At 40.5% G+C, this 20,589-nt stretch overlaps 1 pseudogene; it reads right to left on the bottom strand.

Annotated features, from left to right (window-relative positions):
• Positions 1-20,589, bottom strand: part of LOC121831045 (large ribosomal subunit protein uL6 pseudogene) — a 150,830-nt pseudogene that overhangs the window by 113,004 nt on the left and 17,237 nt on the right.

Below are 20,589 nucleotides of genomic sequence, written 5' to 3'. Positions count from 1 at the left end.
CCTCGCAGAGAATTTGCTCTCTGCTTCCTCCTGTACTGTGAGAGAACTGGGGTTACAGCCTTGTGCTATCCTCATTGGCTTTACATGGCTGTGGTGATATTTTATTTGTGCTGAAATGTGGTGATATTTTATTTGTATGTTAATAAATAAAGCATGCCTGGAGATCAAGGGGGAAAAGGCCAGCCATTTTTAAGTAAACAAAGAAGTCAGGCAGTGATAGCACACACCCTTAATCTGATCACGTGGCAGGCAGGGTCTCTGTATGTTGAAGGACACACTAGGGAATAGCCAAGCATGGTAACACATGCTTTTAATCCCAGTACCAACCATAGAGACCTTGAGGTCTGTACAGACAGACAGTGACAAGGAAGTGAGGTAGCTGGACGAAGAGCCAATGAGAGGGCAGAACAATAAGGCAATAAAAGCCTAGGTAGACAGGAGGTAGTTCTCTTGGGAAGCTATGGTGGCATGGTGAGTTAAGTTTAGCTAGTGGCTCTCACTAGTTCCTTGATCTCTATGGCTTTCACCCCCATATTTGGCTCTGTGTTTCTTATTTAATAAGACCATGTAGAAATTCATCTACACATGGCTCCTGGAGATTTGATGCTTTCATTTCAAGTTCTTTGAGCCATCTTGCCAGCTCTCAACTTTATTTTTTGAGATGGAATCTTGCAGTGAATGAGGAGTTTGCTAACTTGGCCAGACAGGCTGGACAGCAAGCCCCCGAGGTCCTCCTGTCTCCTGCTCCCAGCATTGGGATTACAGAGCTTGAACTGCTCCACTGGACTTTTATGTGGGTTCTGGGGATCTGAACTCAGGTCCTCACACTTGTGTAGCAAGCACTTGACCGGCTAAGGAAGTACATTTTAAAAGCAGGCTGGTCAGCTGAATTGTGTTAGTCTGTCCCACCTCTAAAGCCCTTCCTCTAGAAAGTCCTATTGCATGCACATCAGACTGTCTAACCATTACAATGACCTTGCCCCTCCCCTTTCTGTAGTGTTAATGCCCTCCCTGTATTTGTATTTTGATCTTTTGTTGTGAGTTGCCTTCTAGTTTGGTCATTCTCTCTATGATATTGTACCTAATAAAGTTTAACATTTTCACCATCTGTGTCTTTTAAAGTTAGTTTTATTATATCTATTTATTTTATTTATGTGTGTATGGTGTGTGTGTGTGTGTGTGTGTGTGTGTGTGTGTGTGTGTGTGTGTGTGTGTACCACAGCACACAGTGCAGGTCAGAGGACAAATTTGGAACTGATTCTTTCATTTTAAAAAGGGGGTCCCAAACATGGAGTACAGGTCAGGCTTGGCAGCAAGTGCCTTTACCATTGAGCAACTTCACTGGTCTATCATTTGTTTCTTATAGCAAGTCACTAGTGTTGAAAGAGAAAAACAATAGCTCTGCAGGTGTCTTAGTTGGGCTTTCTACTGCTGTGAAGAGACACCTGGAAACTCTGGAAAACATCTATAAAGAGAAACATTTAATTGGGCGGCTTTCAGCTCAGAGGTTCAGTCCATTATCATCATAGTAGAGCACAGTGTCTTGCAGGCAGACATAGTGCTGGAGAGGTATCTGAGAGTTCTACATCTTGCACAGGCAACAGGAAGTCAACTGACACACTGTGGTTTGAGCATATAAGAGACCTCAAATCCCACCTCCACAGTGACACACTTCCTCCAACAAGGCTACACCTAATCAAACAAGGCCACACCTCCTAATAATGCCACTCCCTATGAGCTTATGGGGGCCAATTACATTCAATCTACCACAGCAGGTAAATATGACAGTAAGTCTAACTAGGTATTTGTTGAAGAAAATTAGTTTAATAGCATAATATTCAATGACATCCTACATATTTATAAATAAAGACCAAGAAATAATCATCAGGAGGGCTTAGAAAACTTTTAAATGTCCCCAAATTCTCACTTGATATTATAATAGGCAAAATTATTGATAAATATTGGGCTTTCAATATAACATTGACACATGCCGTAGGCTCTAACATAGCTACGATAAGAAAAGTTAAAAAATGTATTGGTATTGAAAGAGGAAATCTGAATACTAAAAAATAATATAGAAAATAAATAATCTAAATTATTTACTCATGTAAGTAATTAATCTCATAAAGCAATAATCTCTCAATTAAAACAGAATAGAATGGGAAGGTAAATTAAAAACAATACAATGGAATATTGAATATTGAATACATGAGGAACAGCATGTGAAGTTGACTTCTGACTTCCACATGCAAATAAATATGCACACACGTGTATCTTCACACACAAGAATGCCAGCACATATGGCTTTGCACTTTAAAATGTACTGGCATTGAATATGCACATGCATGCAAACACACATACACACACAGACACAAGATAAATGAACTTGACAAAATGTGTCTATTTCATAGAAGGAAATAATCATAAGATTAAAGCTCGCTATTTAATAATATATAATACATTTTTTAACTTTTTCATACAAGCAATAATAAGAATCCTGTATTTGTAATTAAAATTTAATAAAACCCCAGTGACCATAACTAAAATGAGAAAAATCTTTGGGTAAAGATTTTCTAATCCATAAAAGCATAATTTTCATACTGTGGTGTCAAATTATTGTCACTAAGTATGTAGTACTTTTTATTTTTCTGTTTGCCTTTATATTAGCCAATGGTAATAAAAGAGCTGGCACCATTTAGTGGTTTTCCTTCTGTTTCAGCTGGAAATAATATATAAAGACCTTAGGTATCCAACTAACTTAAAAAAACTCTGATTTTTAATTTCTTCATTTTTGTTTAATATTAGCATTTAAAATGAAATTTCTGAGTTTGCTGCTTTTTAAAAACTGTGTTTTCACAATGTACAAATTATTTTGCTAAAGTAAATGAGTGTAAAAAATAAAAGCAAAGGGAGCTGAGGAGAATTCCCAGTGCGCGCGCACACACACACACACACACACACACACACACACACACACACACACACACACACACATGGTGTACATACACACATAAATAAGATAAATCTTTTTTAAAAGTGTAAGTGAAAGTTTCATTGTGGGCACCGATTCATGAAGAGAATATGAGTGGGAGCTGTGAGGTGTCAGGGAGAGAGGCCCCCACCAAAACTGAATTGACATAAAATGTTTCAAGTGGTTCTTAAAACCCTCCTGCAGAAGTGCTCGCTCTGTCATTAAGTCAGTACGTAACTCAGAATGGAATTGAGGTCCTCCCCTATCTCCATTTTACTCAGAAAACAGTTAAATACAGTTAAGCTAAAGTTGAAGGATATCAGCGATCACGAGGCTAGACTCACTTCACACTGGAGTGGTGAGGTGTGTCTGCAGACTAGCGTCGAGAGAGACACAGAAGCAGCAGAATGCTGTCACAGGGGCCCAGGGCCCTGGTCACACCAATCCAGTGTTCAGGGACATACCGAGTTTCCACTTCGGTTCTGTTATGTGAGTGCAGGGCAGAGGGTGTGTCAAATGGTTCTTTACAGAATGTGTTAAAATATTCATTCCTATAGGAATGTTAACTAATTTAATAAATTCTGGCTAAACTATGTGTCCTTGTCTAGGTGTTGGATCACATTCCAGTGCTTGGGGCAAAAAAACGTTCACTTTGATAGTGCCTCTGTCTAAACGTCTAGCTTCTGATGCTGCCTTGCAAAGTGTCTTGCAAAGTGGGGTGATATGAGTCCCCTAATATAATTCCCAGTCTGTTGTAAGTAATTAACAAATAATATGCAGCTGTCTTATTATTAGTAAAAAAAACAAAAAAAGGAAAAGAAAAATCTTCAAAAAAAAGACGATGATCTTCATACTGAATGAAAAAGTCAACCAATTACCAATACTAAGTGTGATACTGAATTAAAATTAAAATATCATCAACTGTTATAATAGACCTAAGTAAAATAAAATGACACAAAAGATACAAAAATATATGTCTATACACACACATATATATATTCTATCATATCATATCAACCACTAATGTAATGTAAGTTAGCATAAAATTTAGATAAGAAGACAGATATTTATTTTATTTTTAAATTATACTTTATTTATTTATGGAGTGGAGTCAGGAGTCACACCTTGAGTTCAGAGGACTACCCAATGGAATTGATTCACTCCTTCTACCTACCATGTGGGCCCAAGGGTGAATGTGAGACCATCAGGCTTACTGACAAGTATCTTTACCCACTAAGCCACCTCAGAGGCCCAAGACAGAATGTTTAGAGGGATTAGTAGAAATCCTTCATTATAATAAGATACAACAGTTTTCTTTCTGCCTCTTAAAAATACATGATGTTTTTGGAAAAATTTGGACCATAAAGGGAGCCGGCATCCGTGCAGATTGTGTGCTCTTACACACAGAGCAGGTGGCTATAATGGGTACTCTGATCAAAGTGGGTCACCTAGGAAGGTTTGTGATTTCCTTGCCAGTTTCGCTTCTAAAGGCCCTTTCATGTCTGCTATTTAGTGCTTTGATTGATGCATTCTGTTTTGAATGGATACCCAGCATCCCCTGGTTACTCAGGATTCACTCGTGCCTTGCTATCTCCCCGGTGTTCTCACCAGAGTGCTTGTCATTCTTCGTCCCATTTCTTGATGTTCAGGCCTGGAGATAGGAGAGCACTTTACAGCCCTATGGTTTTCTGTTTTATTATTTTTATTCTATGGCCCAAAGCAGGTTGCACTTTGAAACTCTATGGTTTTCACTTAAATTTATATGAATATAATTGCATGTTCATATGCAGTTGTAAAACATAATGTATAACAATGTGGTGTGCTCATTACCCAGTTTCTCCTAATGGGAGCATCCTGCAAAACTATCCAGCCGTGTCATAACATTGAAGCAACCCATCGTTCTTATTTCTTACTTTGGACTCCACATTTTGCTCACACATATCCATGTGTACTTAGTTCTATATAATTTTAACACACATATAGACAGAGCTGTCTAGCATCACAGCCAGCTCTCAATAGTTCGCATGCATTTTCTCATAGTTAAGAAGGATTCCTATGAAGTCCATGATCAAGGTGGCAGTGGACTTGGTGATGATGATGATGAGCATCTTCTAGATTTGTAGATGGCTACCTGCTGATGTACCCTTTTAAGGACAGACACAGAGGGATATGTAGAGGGTGAGAGAATAAAGGGCTAATGTATTTCAGTCTCTTGTGATTCTTGTTAGGCATTGAGTCATCAAAGAGGCTCGACCCTTAAAACCTTCCCTAGACCCAGTCACTTCTCAGAGCAGCAGTTTTCAACCTGCAGGTCACTATGCCCTACTAAGGGTTATATAGCAGATATCCTGCATATCACATATTTATATTACGACAGTAGCAAAACTGCAGTTATGAAGTAGCAATGAAATAATTTTATGGTTGGGGTCATCATAACTTGAGGAACTTTACTATTAAAGGGTTACAGCATTAGGGAGGTTGAGGACCACTGTCTTGGAGGCTTTACCTCACACACCTCATGAGGGATTAGGGTTTTAACAAATGAACTATAGATGGACAAACCAAACCAAAACAACAACAAAAACTGAAGTCAATAACAACAGACAAGCTACAAAGTTCTATCAATGAAAAGACCCTGCCGATTGCCCATTTGTGCCCTCCGTTCATATCCCTAACTGTGGTACCACTAATTTATTTTCCTTATCTAATTTTATCATAAAAATAGCACATGAATGAAATGATACAGCAGGTGATCTTGGGAGACAGACTTCTTTGGTATATAATTCACTAGAAAGCTCTCTACACTGTTGTGTACATTAGTAGTGGTTTAGTTGGCAGTTCATGAAACAACGTTCCATTGTGGCATATGCCGCTACCCCCAACTGAGGGACATCTGGGCTGCTTTTGCCTATTATGAATAGGATTATTATAAATAATCATGTAAGCTATTTTTTATGTAAAGTGTTTGTATTTCTCTGGGATATAGAAGGCAATTGCTGAGTTATTTTACTGGTTTCCATCTCTCATTGCCTGAAAACAGCAAGCAAAGGAAGGGAGGGTGTGCCTCAGCTCATGATTTAGAAAGGGTAGTGTAGTTCATGATGAGGGGAAAGCACTGTGGTGGAAGAGGGAGGCAGCTGGTCACATGGCACCTTCAGTCAGGAAGCAAAGAGAGATGAACGCTGGGGCACAGGAGCTTTCCTCTTCTTTCTCAGTTTATTCAGTTCAGGCCCTGAGCCCACAGGATGCTACCAAGCACATTCAGTGTGTGCCTTACCTCTTCAGTTGACTCTCTCAAAAATGCCATTATAGACACACCCAGCTTGTGCCTTACTAGCCTTCTAGGTGGTTTCATTCCAATGAAGTTGATTTAAATGAGCTATTGGCTGTACAATAACTGCTTATTTGACTTCCTGAGAAACTGCCCAATTTCTTTCTAGAGTATCTGGACCATTTCATCTTCTTACCAGCAATGCAAGAGTGATCCTGTTCCTCTCCACTTCCGCCAGTGTTGGATGTCATCCCTTTTTTTAAAAACTTATCCATTCTGGTAGGTGTGTAGTAATATCTCACCATGGTTTTAAATTGTCTTCCTGATGGTGAGAAGATAGATCATTCCTTGGGCTTAGTTGCCATGTCTATGTCCTGTTCACCCACATCTGTCTTTTGGCCTTCTGCTAAGTGTGTGTATGTGTCTGTATTGAAAGAGACGAGGGAGGGATCTGGGGAAAGAGAGAGAGAATTGAGTTTTGATATTTCTTTATATATTCTAGACACCCCATTCCTCTGTATGATATTTGTATTGCAGATATTTTCCAATAATATCCACTTTGTCTTCTTATATGAGCTTTTGAAGTTTTAATTTAGATGAGGTGCACTTGATCAGCTTTTCCTTTGACAAATGGTACTTTGGGTGTCGAGATTAAGAATTCATTGTTGAATCCCACATCCTGAAGATGCTCTTCTGCATTTGATTTTTATAAAATGTTATGGCTTTACCTATAGCATTTACATCTCTAATGCATTCAAATGAATGTTTATATGAGAAGTGCTGTTCATTCCAGTGTTTATTTAAAATATATGGCAGCATATCACTTCGGTTTTTTTTTTAGATGAAGTCCACGCATTCATAAACTGTAGGAGAAGCAATAAAATGGCATGTGTTGCCCTCTCATGCCTTTGTTTTGCTGTGTCAGTTGCCTGAACTATGTAATAGTCTGTTTTACCTACTTACTCATGTCTCTCTGTTTCCCTACGGTTAAGGGTAGCTCCAGTTCCACAGTGTTCATGCACAACTTCTTCAGGCTCACTTCCTTCTCTGAAGCTGTGTAATATCTGTTCCTACACTTAGTGCTGCATGCTCTCAGCTCTAGTCTTTCTCTCTTTTCTCCCTCCCTCCCTACTTATATGGTAATCTCTCTCACCACAGGGCCTTTTCTGCTCTTAGAATCCTCCCTCTACAAGCTTAACCTGGTTGACTCTTTAGCTCTGAGTACAACACTTTCTTTTACAAAATGTAGTAAGAGCCCTAGTCTCAAGAGAGGATGGAAATGATACTAATAACGGTTGCTTACTAGCATTAATTTGTGTTTTTTTTGAAATTATAGTATAATTACATTTCTTTTTTTTCCTTCTTTCCCCCCAAACCCTTCCACAGACTCCTCCCTGCTCTCCTTCAAACTCAAGGCCTTTCTTTTTCCAGTAATTGTTATTGCATGTGTATATTATATATATATATATATATATATATATATATATATATATATATATAGAGAGAGAGAGAGAGAGAGAGAGAGAGAGAACATATATATGTTCAGCTTCTATAATGCTACTTGTATATATGTTTTCAGGGCTAACCACTTGTCACTGGACAACCAATTTTTGTGCTCTTCTCCATAGAAGACCACCTTTTCTACTCCCAGATTTCCTTAGTTGCTTATATGCTTACAGTTTTTTTGTGTAGGGTTCAGGCCTTGTGGGGTTTTTAATCTTCAAAAATACATACATATATATATATATATATATATATATATATATATATATATTAGTGTGTGTGTGTGTGTGTGTGTGTGTGTGTGTGTGTGTGTGTGTGTACATGAGCCCATGGAGGTCTAAAGAGATTATCAGATTCCCTAGGCCTGTAATTATAGGTGCTTGTGAGCCTCGATGTATGTTCTAGTAACTAAACCTGGGTCTTCTGCAAGGGCAAGAAGTGCTCTTAATGGCTGAGCCATTACTCCAGCCTCATTGCGTGATTTAGCCTTCCCACTTGAAAACAAAACAAAACAAAAAAATGAGTAAATGAATACATTTTGATTTGTAAATTTCTAAAATCTAAGGTTGTCGTTTATAATTCAACTTCATAGAATCTAGATGCTAGGTAGACAGATTCCATACTTATTTTCCAAGTAGAAAATCCACACAACACACTGTTTAGCAGAATAGAAATATTAACCCAGATAAAAGAGGGGTCTGGGCACAGGGTGAGGTGGCACATAAAACACATCCTGAAATGCTCCTGTGACTAGCACTTGATGGCTGCAATAAACAATCAGAGTGGTTTCTTCTGTACATTTAATTCCTGAGAGTGTGGAGTCATAGCCCACAAAGCCTTCTAACATGCTTCTCACATAGTAAACTCAAAAGCATTAAGAAATGGAGGGGCGGCCAGGCAGAGGAGGCTATTAGTGGCCGGATGTGTACCAGAGCACTTTACAAAGACTGAATATAATTTTGTTGGCCTATTTATGAGTTAAAAATATACATTATTTTGTTTGGCCCATTTTCCATTTTACACTCTCCTGGGAGCCCTGCAGAACCATAGCTCATTTTTAACTCCCTCCCATCACTCCTCATTTTCCATCCAGTCCTGTGGATGGGAGGGAAAGTCACTTTGCATTGGCAGCTGCTCTGGAGCACTCAAGTTATCTCCCCCAGAGCAGGGAAAGTAATCCCTCCCACCCCGGCATTGAGAACTTTCCATTCTAAAGCCCCTTCCTCTGGCTGGAGGGACTAATCAAGTGTCCTAAATACTAACTGCGGTGGGTTATTTCCTTGACTGTGCCCCAAAGTGAGGCTGGGAAGTAGCATAAGTGTGAATACCATTTGCACACCCACAGTTTGCATTGTTCCCTTTATCTGGAGAATGCCAGCACAGGGAACTGGAGGAACAAGCATTTGGGGATGGGATTCTAATAGGTCACATCTGGGCACTGTGTCTCATTAAAACTTTCTATCTGATCGCTGCATATCAGCCTCCTGTGTATCCAAATCCATGAGTGGGGCACTATGCATCTCCTGTCTGAGCATCTAATAGTCCTTGCCAGACAGAATGAAAATGTTGATTGCGCTCAGCTTTGCCAACGTCTCTTGACAGGAAAGAGCAGGCAAAATCCTCTTGAACAAATGAAATGTCACTCAGAGCTCAAACGTAAGAAAACAAGATATGTTGTATTATTTTTGTAGATTAGAGATCAGCTGGTTCCAATTAATTCCTAGGATGTATAATAAGCTCACAGGGCTGGCTTTATGATTCACGAACATTCTTTAAACCAGTTCAGTGGCTGTTTTTACACCGAGGCCCCTGTGAAGTTGGCTTTACCTTGTGTCTCGGAGGGATGCTTTCTGGAAAGCCTGCGCTTTGGGAATTGAAAGGGTAGTCTTTCTTCTTCCCTTCTTAATGATCTTGATAGTCTATACAGTGTTAGAGCAGGAGAAGATTCAAGATTCGAAGGGTAGAAAGAATCTGGGCTGAGAGCCCTTTCCGTCTTGGCAGGCCCCACCCCCACCCTTCTTGCAGCTCCAGCTTTTTGCCAATGGAAATCTTTCAAGAAATCAGCTTGTGTGGCAGCACAGGTGGGATGCAGGGGGAGAAGGAGGCTTTAGAATTCAGTTAGGCTTTTGAGATGGGTTGCAGGTTTTCACCGCAGGGAATGTGTCACTGGAAGGTTCACAGGTTTGGTGACACTCATTTTTCTCCTAGCTCTCCTCAAGGCAGATCTTTGTTTTCTATTCAAAGCTCCTTGGGTTCTGGAGGAAAGATGTCCCTTCCTTCTCAGCTCTTGCAGTGAGTATTTATGACACATGTAATGACACATGTAGAGGCCTCTGTGTTGGCCTCTAGTCTCTAGCTTACTTTAGGATCTCAGTCTGGAGTACCACATTCTAGATCTTTCTGGATCCTGAAAATGTAACCCAGTGAACAGGCCATTTCTATCACTGGGAAGCTGGTGAGTAATACAAACTCTACTCATACCTGGAGAATCCCATCAGGCCTTTAACACAGAACCCTGAATGATGTCCAGGCAAATTAAAATGTGGGAATACCTCTTATTTTATATTTCTGGAAACCATGGCCCCAAACTTGGGAGTTAGTCATCCATCCCATTCAATGACAAATTGGAGCCTAATATTCCACTCTCTATAGATACCGATCATCCATCCTCTACTGGACATTGACTGTCTTGAGTCTATATCACTATATCACTGGTAGATTTCTTCTCCTTAGCAAAAGGCAAGTTGGCCTCATCCACATAAGCACAAAGTGTGTCTGGGTTCCCTGCTCTCTCATACAACTTGTGGGAAAGATATAGTTTAGTCCCTGTGTTTCGTAGGTGTATAATTGTGTCTGGGTTTGGTTGTTGTAGGTTCTTGGCCTCTAATTTAAATAATTAAAATAAAGGCTCAGACAGATTTTAAAATAATGGGGGAACTTTATTCAAATCAAAATAATATTACATATGAGAAGAATATGCTACCAAGAGTAAAAACGGTAGGCCACATGAGTGGTAAAGTATTCAAGAGTCCTAATCATTCTCTGTGTCTGTTTCTATAGTGTTCAGGAGAAAAGGGTATTTGGTTGCCCAAGAGTGTAGCGTGGGAATCCTATATTTTGATTGACACGGTTGGATTATATAAACTTTTGCACATTGTACATCTCCCCTCCCATGATGCATCTGATTTTAACCATAGGCACATTTAATTATGCATAGGTATAAGATAGTAAATATGAGATTCTGCCTAAAAATTCACTTAGAGGACACAGTTTTCCTTTTTGGACATGGACCCAAAGCCAGTTTCTTGAAGTTTTCCAGCATGTGTTTGAATAGAAGTAGGGTCTTATCAAGGGGTTGAGAAGAGAAGTGACTGATTTCCACTGTTTAAAGCAAGTATCTATGCAGTTCAATGCAGGTAGGAATCCTAGATTGCTAATAGGCTGCCTTGTGCATTGTTTGGAGGTGTGTGTGTGCGCGTGCGTGCGTGCGTGCATAACATACACACATAGCTTCAGAAGTTGGCAAGTACATCATTAGAAGAGAGATATGTATACAGCCCAAACCAAGTGTATACCAGGTTGCTAAGTCACCCACCCCCTGCCATGCTTCATTGTCTCACGATTATTACTAGTATAATATTAATATTATGGGTATCACTAAATATGAATGTTATCATTAATGTTGTGAATGAGAAAAAATAAGAAACAGTGGAATTATTCTGGGCAGGGTGTCTGATCCACACAAATAGCTCACAGACAAGACCAGGTAATATTTATTTTGGCAGTGTGCTAAAATTATATTGGAAATATAAGTGATGGTTAATTTAAGCTCTCAAAACATCTTGTTGCAGCAGACATGCACACCAAAGAATAAAATCTATGAGAGAAAAGGAGGATAACATGATTCAAAATCAAGAGAAAGCTAGACTAAGAGCAATATATATTGAGCACCTATACTGATTACACATGGTGATAGCACATGACCTTTTTATTTCATTTAATTCTTTCAAACAGTAGATTGTGTGGGAAATAATAGTTATGTGCTAAATAATAACATCTTAGTAGGTGATAAATAGACCTCATCTATGAAGATGATCCAGTATACCTTTCATGAAGTCAAAAGGAAAAGAAAAAGAAAATCCTGTATCTAGTGATGTCAGAGCCATTGTATATCATGGGACAACATGATGCTTACATGAATCATTGTGGATGCTGTTGAAGGCAAATCTCCTGCTCTGCCTCCTGCAGCAGAGCATAGTCCATGAAGTTAAGAACTTGATAATGACAAGAAATGGATGTTAATACTTTAGCATTTACTGTTCCATGCTACCGTACCTCATTTTGGAGTGTACTCCTCTCATGCATAAAGCCACGCTTCTGAAAAGCAAATTCCATGTTATCCTAGCAGCAACCTCAGACATCAGCAAGCTCATGTTCACTGTGTCCCTTGATCACAACAAAGGCCACAATGGGCAATTGATCTACACCATCTAGTCCTGCACAATGACAAAAGAAATTAACATCTATTCATATTATTAAGGGACACATGACTGTATATGAGGTGGCCTTGAGGATCAAACAGTCTTCCACCAGGTGGTGCAATGAAGGAGTGCCCCTTTTGGTGGAAGAAATAATGTATGCGTGGATGGCATGGCTGAAAGAGTTTGCTCGGAGGATAGCCAAGAAGTGTTTTATGTTATATCATGTGCAAGAAATTGATGGAGAGGGTAATGCTGGGAAGGCAGGTTGAACTTTGATTCTCTAGAGTCCTGGATGTTCATTGGCCTCTGTTTCACTGAAAATCCCAAGTGGTAATGTGAGGTAAGTGGAGCTGAGTTTAGGAGTATATCCCTAGCATATGGGTTGTGAGTAGGAACAGAACTGTGAAGACCTATTGATAATACTACCAACATTGTTCAGGCTAGAATGGTCAAGGTCAAGCCCTTGGACCAGAGAAGGTGTGGAAGGAGCAGGTAAGTTAGACAAAACATATCTTCTCTTCATTGTGTGTCCATGAGAAGTAGGGGGTGGGGGAAAAAGTTGCTTGGCTTTAGATCTTAGATCTAGACTTTGGACTCAGAGGGGCCATTTGTGATAGTATCTTGGTTCACTCATCTTCATATACAGGGAGAGCTGTAAGGAGAAGGCCATTGTTATATGCTTAGTTGTATGTGGGTTTCCTCTCCACACACCCTTGGGCCTTTGTACTTGGATTATAAGTAAGTGTGGAACAATTTCCAGTTTTTTTCACTGGCTGACCCAGACACCTCTGTCAGAGTGGTGTCAACACTATCTCATGCTTGTTTATGCCCTTTGCATCTTACAGACAAGTTAGAACTGTGCTCCATCTTTGGCGTGCATGGGACTTCTATGCCAGAAACTTGATGCCTGCTTTTCTTTAGACACATCCAGTTCTGAACATGAGAAGCTCAGGGCTGGGCTGGCAGAGTGTGCTGGATGGCAAAGTTAAGCAGGTCTGTTGTAGACACTGCTGCCGGAGCACTTATTTTAGGTTCAGTTCTTTAGGATTTTCATCTGTGGGGATGTCACATGCTGCCTGACAGGATGGCGGAAGGAATTTGCCGTGTGCTATTATTTTGCTGTGGAGGAGAGAATGATGACAGTCCTCTCTGTGATGGCTCTATGGGTCCCACACTTAGATACAGATGACCGCCACTCTTCTAACCACATACCGAGCAGTGTTTAAAGGGTTGAGCCACTTTCCATCTTGTTCGAAAATTGCAGAGTTTAAATAGCAGTGCCATATTTAATTAGAGCCTGAGCAAGGCTTTAGCTTCAAGACAGAACAAGCTTAGAAATAGAGCTTTTCATCTGTGAAAGGCTTATCATGAGGTGAAGCTTTATCCTTGGGTATCCAGCCAAGGTGAGGCAAGCAGAGTCTGAGATACCAAACTATAGGGTTCCAGGAAGGACTTATTAAGAACTATACACAAAACCTGAGGCATTGCTAATAAGCACTTCCCTGTACAGATCTTACTTGGGCTGAGTCTAATGTTATAAGGGCAGCTGTATAGTGAGTAGAAAGCTTGCTTTGAAAGTACTAGGATCATATCTCCTTCAGGTCAGTGTTGGGGAGCTATTGTTTAGCAGATGGCCATAGATTCTCTACGAGCATACACGCCTCTCTGAGAATGTCGAGTCCTCTGTTCAAGCTCTCTGATCTTGAGCATTCTATGTAGGTGTTCTAAATACCCATCGCTCATTGTTAAGCAGAGACTAGCAGAACTCAACACAGTGGAGAACTGTATGGATTAAATAAGATAACAGCTGTCCTATAAGGGTTGAACAATTCCCTTCACAGAAAAAGATTGTGTTCTCCTTCAGACGGGTCAAGCAAATATCAATCATTTGTCAGCAGCAAATGGGTTTCACAGTTTTCTTCTCACATTAACATGTGGTATGGAACCGAATCTTTGGGGATGCATAGTTCTATGAAATTACCATATCAACAGATTAGTGTAAGCATAGGGTATACACAAGGGCCATGTACCTCAATACTTTCTGCAGTACTCCTTCACCCTCCCAGCTCTCCTACTTCTTGGCAAACACTCATACTGTCTCCATCACTGTGACCGACTTTCTAAGTGTGCCATATAAATAAATTGTGCACTAACTTTTTGAATGGGTTCCTTTAGCTCTATGTAACACCTTTGATGTTTGTAAGAGCCGCCTATCAGTAGATGGTTCCTTTTTGCTGCTGAAAGGCATCCTGCTGTAAGAAGGTGTCACTGTCTACCCAGTCATTCATGCAAAGTCACTTGGATTGCCTCCAGACCCGGAAGCTCACTCTTTATGCTGCAAATACTTGATGTATCAGGTTTGTGTGAATAAAAAATGTCCTATCTCTCAGGTTAAATTTCCAGGAGTAGGATTTCTGATTCATATAAACAGTAAATACATGTTCTGCTTTATAAAAGGCAACAAATGCCATGGCTATCCCACTTCACGTTCCCACTTGCAACGCACGGGGGTGTGAGCCACCCTGTGTCCTGCCAGACCTTGGCATTGACAGAATGCCTTCTCTTATCAGAGTGTTCTACCAGGTTTGAAGCGATACCCCTGTGGCCTCAGTTTGCACTCTGCTAATGGTTAGTGAAGCTGCTAATTTATTTATTTACTTTTTCTATATGACCCTCCTCTTAGATGGAATGTCTATTCAAATTGTTTTCACTGATTTTTAAATTCCATTGCATTTTACTACTGAAATTGTGTTACTGGCAGATCGATTTGAGAATCAACACTTATGTCTTATTAAGTCTTCCGATCCATAAGTTCTGTTTGTCTTCTGCATATTTGACCCCTCGTGGATTTCTGGTACTAGCATTGTTCAGCATGGAGATGCAACACAGTAGATTATATTGGGTTTATCACTAGGCATTTTGTGTTTCTTAAAGCTATTTTTAGACAGTGAATTTGTTATTTGTTTCAAATTGTCCATTGCCACTATATGGGTAAACAATCTGTGAGTTGTTGGTTGACACTGATAAACTTGTTTATCATTTCTAGGAACACTTTTGTGACTCTCTTGGGAATTTTATCCTAAGCAGATTACACCATCTGAGAATGGAGATGCTTTTGTGTCTTTCTTCCATCTCTTGAAATGTGCTCTATTCAAGGTCAAAGTCCATTTCCTTATTTTATGCCATAGTTGTATCTACAATGGGGCAGGAGAGAGGAAATGCATGCAACACCTTGTCTTGTCACTTGGCTGATATTTTGAATTCTGTCATCTTCCTCAACCTGGCTTTTTTTTTTTCTTGTTTTTTTTTTAGACATGGTTTCTCTGTGTGGTTTTGGTGCCTGTCCTGGATCTCGCTCTGTAGACCAGGCTGGCCTTGAACTCACAAAGATCCGCCTGGCTCTGCCTCCCGAGTTCTGGGATTAAATGAGTGTGCCACTGCCACCCAGCTTAACCTGGCTTTTAGGTGCTGTTTCACTAGAGTTTTCAAAGAAATTCTCCTGCAGTCCGCACAGATTTCATAGCTTCATTCAATGAAGGGAACAATGGGGATTTTGCTTACCCATTTTGCTTCAGACCCAAACCAGAGACTGGATTAGGATATATTCATATTTCCCCATCATTCCTTCTCTTCCATCCCCCTCACTCAGGTTCCTTTTCTGTTCTCATTCCCAAAAGTCAGCCAGAGATGTGAGCTAGGAGTCTGTCCTGGGGCAGAGAGAAGGAGGAAAGGAGAAATGGAGGGAAGGAGGAAAGGAGATATATATGTGGAGAGAAAGAGAGAGAGAGAGAGAGAGAGAGAGAGAGAGAGAGAGAGAGAAAGAGAGAGAGAGAGAGAGAGATCTCCAGTGTACATAGCACATTGAACTCTGTATTCCTGAGCATTGTGATCTAAGAAATTGAGCTAAATGAGTCTAGACACATGGCAAGAGGAAACTTTAACTCAGCTTATGTTCAGATTATTTCAAATTAGTGAGTTAATGAACCCCTGAAACCACAGAAATTATTTGGATCAATTTACAACACAGGAAATCAATGGGAGCTTTCTTTGGTTGGCCGGTATGGTCATTGGTAATTCTGTACCACCTGCATGTGGAAATGGCTGTGTGGGCAGGTGCTGGTGGAAGGGTGAGGACCTACATAGAGGGGCAGCATAGAAAGCCAGTCAGGGGAAAAGAATCAAGGGAAGAGGCCTCCTGTAAGCTCTTCCTGGTCTTGCTGGCTTTTGTCTACTGCTCTGGAGCACTCCAGAAACTGTAGTTCTCCGGAAATATCTGTTCTAGCTCTGCTGAGCCAGCTTGTGAGGCTAAACTGAAAAGTCCAAAAACCCAGGTCTGCAGCTTCCCTCCCTCCCTGAAAGCCTTGGAAGGAAAGTCAGCCCCACCCTTGGGAGGCCGCAGTTCACTGCACTGCCTTCCTCCAGGGACACAGACAAGGGCTCCCCTTTCTCTTCAGTGTCTCTTCCCTTTGCCCTGATGTCCAGAGGCTATGAGAGCTAGTCTGCAACATTGCCATCTGGTGGCTCCGCAGCTGCATTCGGGGTTTGGAATATGAAAAAGAAATACGACCTCTCCCTCCTCTCTCTCCTCTCTTTTCTTTCTTCTCTCAAGCCGTTTCTTTCTTTGGCTGTTTTCCATTGCCTTGTGATGAACTTCTGACACACCTGTGCAGCATTTTTAGCCTTCCGCCCCAGCCATTTCTCTCCTTCCTGGATGCCGGTGCCCCAGGGATCTGAGGCGAAGGATAAATGCAGGGATTTGGAAAGCAACAGGATCTCTGATAAGATATTCCAACTTATACAGAGAAAGTGGCACTGAGATGCATATAATTTCCTTCTCTGCTGGGGTAATTGTTTACATTTTTAGTTTCCTTAGCCCAGGCAACAAACTCAGCCCAGGGACCCTTTAGTTTTATGCTTCTGTGCTTTGGGGTGTTGTGGTTTAAATGTGAAATGTTCCCCATAGGCTCATGGTTTTTTAAACACTCGTTCCCCAGCTTGTGGTACTGTTTCGAGAGGTTATAGGACCTTTTGGAGGGAACACCTTGATAGAGGAAGTATGTCACTGGAGGTGGGCTTTGAGGCTTTCTAGCCTGGCCCTCCTTCCTGTTCTCTCTCTCCTTTAGGACGGCCTGATGTGATGTGACTGGCTGGTCTCAGTCTCTGAGAGCCACGTCTCCCCTGTTGTGATGGACTGTAGCTCCTCTGGAACTGTAAGCCCAAACCAGTCCTTCCTTCATTGGGTTTCCTTTGTCAAGACTATCTGTCTCAGCACCTGGACAGGATACCAAAACAGAGGGTCACTGAAAGGGAGTGACTCCTCTTAAAAACTCTTTCTGCCTGGTCTTCTTTCTGGAGTCCTTTCTCATGCTTAACCAACAAAATGCTTTGTAGTTTTACAAGTTACAGATTTTTTCCCTCTAAACAAATCTGGAGAGCTTTCCTGTTGTCTGAAATTCTTAGTATTCTAGTTGAAAATGTCAACTAGCCGTTTCCGCCATCCTAATGGGACATAATGCTGATAAGGTACAGGGACTCGGCTGTATTTCATCCACTTCTGTTGGCATTTTATTTCTCTTCCCCATTCTTGCCTAAAGAATCCCTCTCTTGTGTCTCCTTAATGTGATACATTCTCTACTAAGTTCAAATTCCTTGATGTGTAAGGGGCAACATGTGTTTGACTTTCAGGAGGGACTGGACTGCCCACTGAAGTACTTTTATAGGTAGTGCTTTTACTTATTATTTGATAATTTCATACATGCATGCATTTCACATTTACCACACTCCCCCTATTTAGCTCGTTCCAGTTACCTCCCACATATTACCTCCTCCTAACTTTATGTCTTCCTCCTCCTCTTTCTTCTTCATTTTTTTTTACAACCTGCTGAGTCAAACTGTGCGGCGCATATATACATGAGTGTGAGCCACCCACTGCAGCATGGCCAACGGGCTAGGGACCACACCCCAAAAGAAAGCTCCCTCTCCCTCCCCAGCAGTTGCTGAAGTTATGTCTCTTTCTCCAGGAGCTTTGTCAGCAGAAGCTCATTACAGGCTATGAGGACTCGGTGGTAAAAGCTCCAGCCTGCCTGCCTCACTCTTTCCCTTTATGATGGGTACTGCTAGTGAGCATTGGCTCCAGGTTCCCACTATACTTGATAGTCGTCAAAAAAAAGCCAGTTATGCAGGGCACTGAAACATTAGTATATCATTTTAGGAATTAACACAGCAGGGACTTCCCTCTGAGCAATGAAGTGAGACTGATTCCAGGGCAGCAGGAGAGATACAGTGGGTGTGGACTGCTGATAAGCTATCCATCTGCCAAATGACCACATTCTGAAAAGTTGAATATGAAAATGATTTACTGCCTGTGAATTTAGAGGCATTTAAACACAGACACTTAACCCACTTCATTTTTTTTTTTTAAAAAAGGAAAGATCCAAGAAACTTGGAAATCACAAACCAGTCTGCTCAGAAATACTAAGAGATGAAATAATCAGCTGGAATCCAAGTGTGAATTAGAATCGAGGACTTTATTGTCAGGCAGACTCAGGCCCAGGAAGGCTATAATTATCTGGATCACTGATGGCAGCTTCACCTGGTGTCCAGAAGGCAGAGAAAAAAATAAGTTCTATGCCTGGAAGACTAGTGTCACAGACCTTATGTGACAAAACTTAGTTTAATTTTTTACTCTTAGTTAATGCCTTATATATGGTCTAAGTAAATGGCTGTCAGTTTGCTGAAGAATTCCCTTACTAAGTGTGCCTATCTGATTTTCAAAAACATATTAGAAATACAGAGTTGACAGTAGAAATTCTATTTCAGGCAAGCAAACTGCCAGCACTGGGAAGTTATAGATAATAATTTGGGGAGAATTTCCAAATTATACAAAAAATGAGGCAGAGAAGTCAGCCTTTTGATGGCTGGGTTCATTTTTACTTGGATTATTTCTATTATTTTATTTTATTATTACAAAGCAGTGTCCCACCTTGTAGCCCAGGATGGTCATCATACTTAGAACAATCGCTCTGCCTCAGCCTCCTGTGTGCTTTGGGAGATGACAGGTATGAGCAACTTTGCCTGTTTCTGCTTCCCACATCACCAAAGCTCTAAGGTACCACTGATTCACAATACTCCATGGACTATTAGCTGAAGCCCAGAATTCATGTCATGGTTTTCATCATGTGCTTTCAATGCAGCCAATACACATATGTTTTAGTACCACTTCACTAAAATAAAGGCTGAAAATATTAATGATACTTAAAATGAAACTTGATGATCTATAGAAATTGGTCATACCACTTTCCTATTTCTTGTATTAGAGCATATCTATTGAAGAGCTACTATTATATATAATCCTGCAGGTGAAAATGTCTGACCCAAGAACTTCCTGGAAGAAATGATGTACACAGAATGAGAGGACTGGAGTATATAATTTTCCTACAGATGCTTCAAAGCACAGCTTACAGGAAGAGATGGCTGTTATGGGAAGGAAGAGAGAAGGAAGAGAATTAAAAACCAATTGTATATTCATGTACTCATTAACTTAACAAGTATTTATTGAATTTTCTGTAGCAACAACTTAAACAAACGTCAGTTTTCATGATAATTCTAGCACCCAAGTCTCTTGATTAATTTCTGAAGTAAGTATCTTATGTAGGGAAAAAAAAATTAGGTCAATGAGAAAACACAAGTATGGATCTAAAATGGAGGGCAGGCAATTCAAGACATTTTTTGACTCCTGCTCTGCCAGTCTATGCCAGTTATGTGAGTCATTAGCACCAATTTCACCTGGATACTTTTGAAAATTCATTGTCGAAGTTCACAGTATATGGCCTGCCATCTCCTAGGTACCTGATCTCAGAAGGTCTCTGCTTTGTTGAACACAGAGTGGCTGCCATTGTGAAATTCTTTTTCTCCCTTTTATTGAAAACAGATTCTTTTTTCATATAATATATTCTGATTACGGTTCTGATCTCTAATTCTCCTAGTTCCTCCTTATCTCCCCTCTCATCCTGATTTATTCCCTTTCTGTCTCTCATCAGGACAGATCAGGCTTCTAAGGGATAATAATACCATATAACAAAATAAATTATAATAAGATTAACAAAAACTATAACATTGGAGTTGGCAAGATAAACAACAAACAGAAGGAAAAGAGCCCAAGAGAAGGCACAAGAATTGGAGACTTGTTTGAACACTCAGGAATCCATAAACACACCAAATTGGAGGCCACAATATATATGCTGAGGACCTGCTACAGAGTGGTGCAGGCACTGTGCATGCTGCCCCCGTCTCTGTGAGTTCATATGAGCTTTGCTCATGCTGATTTAGAGGGCCATATTTCCTTGGTGTCCTCCAGCCCCTCT

Source organism: Peromyscus maniculatus, chromosome 7 (assembly GCF_049852395.1).
Source record: "Peromyscus maniculatus bairdii isolate BWxNUB_F1_BW_parent chromosome 7, HU_Pman_BW_mat_3.1, whole genome shotgun sequence".
Taxonomy (NCBI): Eukaryota; Metazoa; Chordata; class Mammalia; order Rodentia; family Cricetidae; genus Peromyscus; species Peromyscus maniculatus.
The sequence above is the reverse complement of the archived record's forward strand: the minus strand, read 5'-3'. Positions and strand labels throughout refer to the sequence as shown.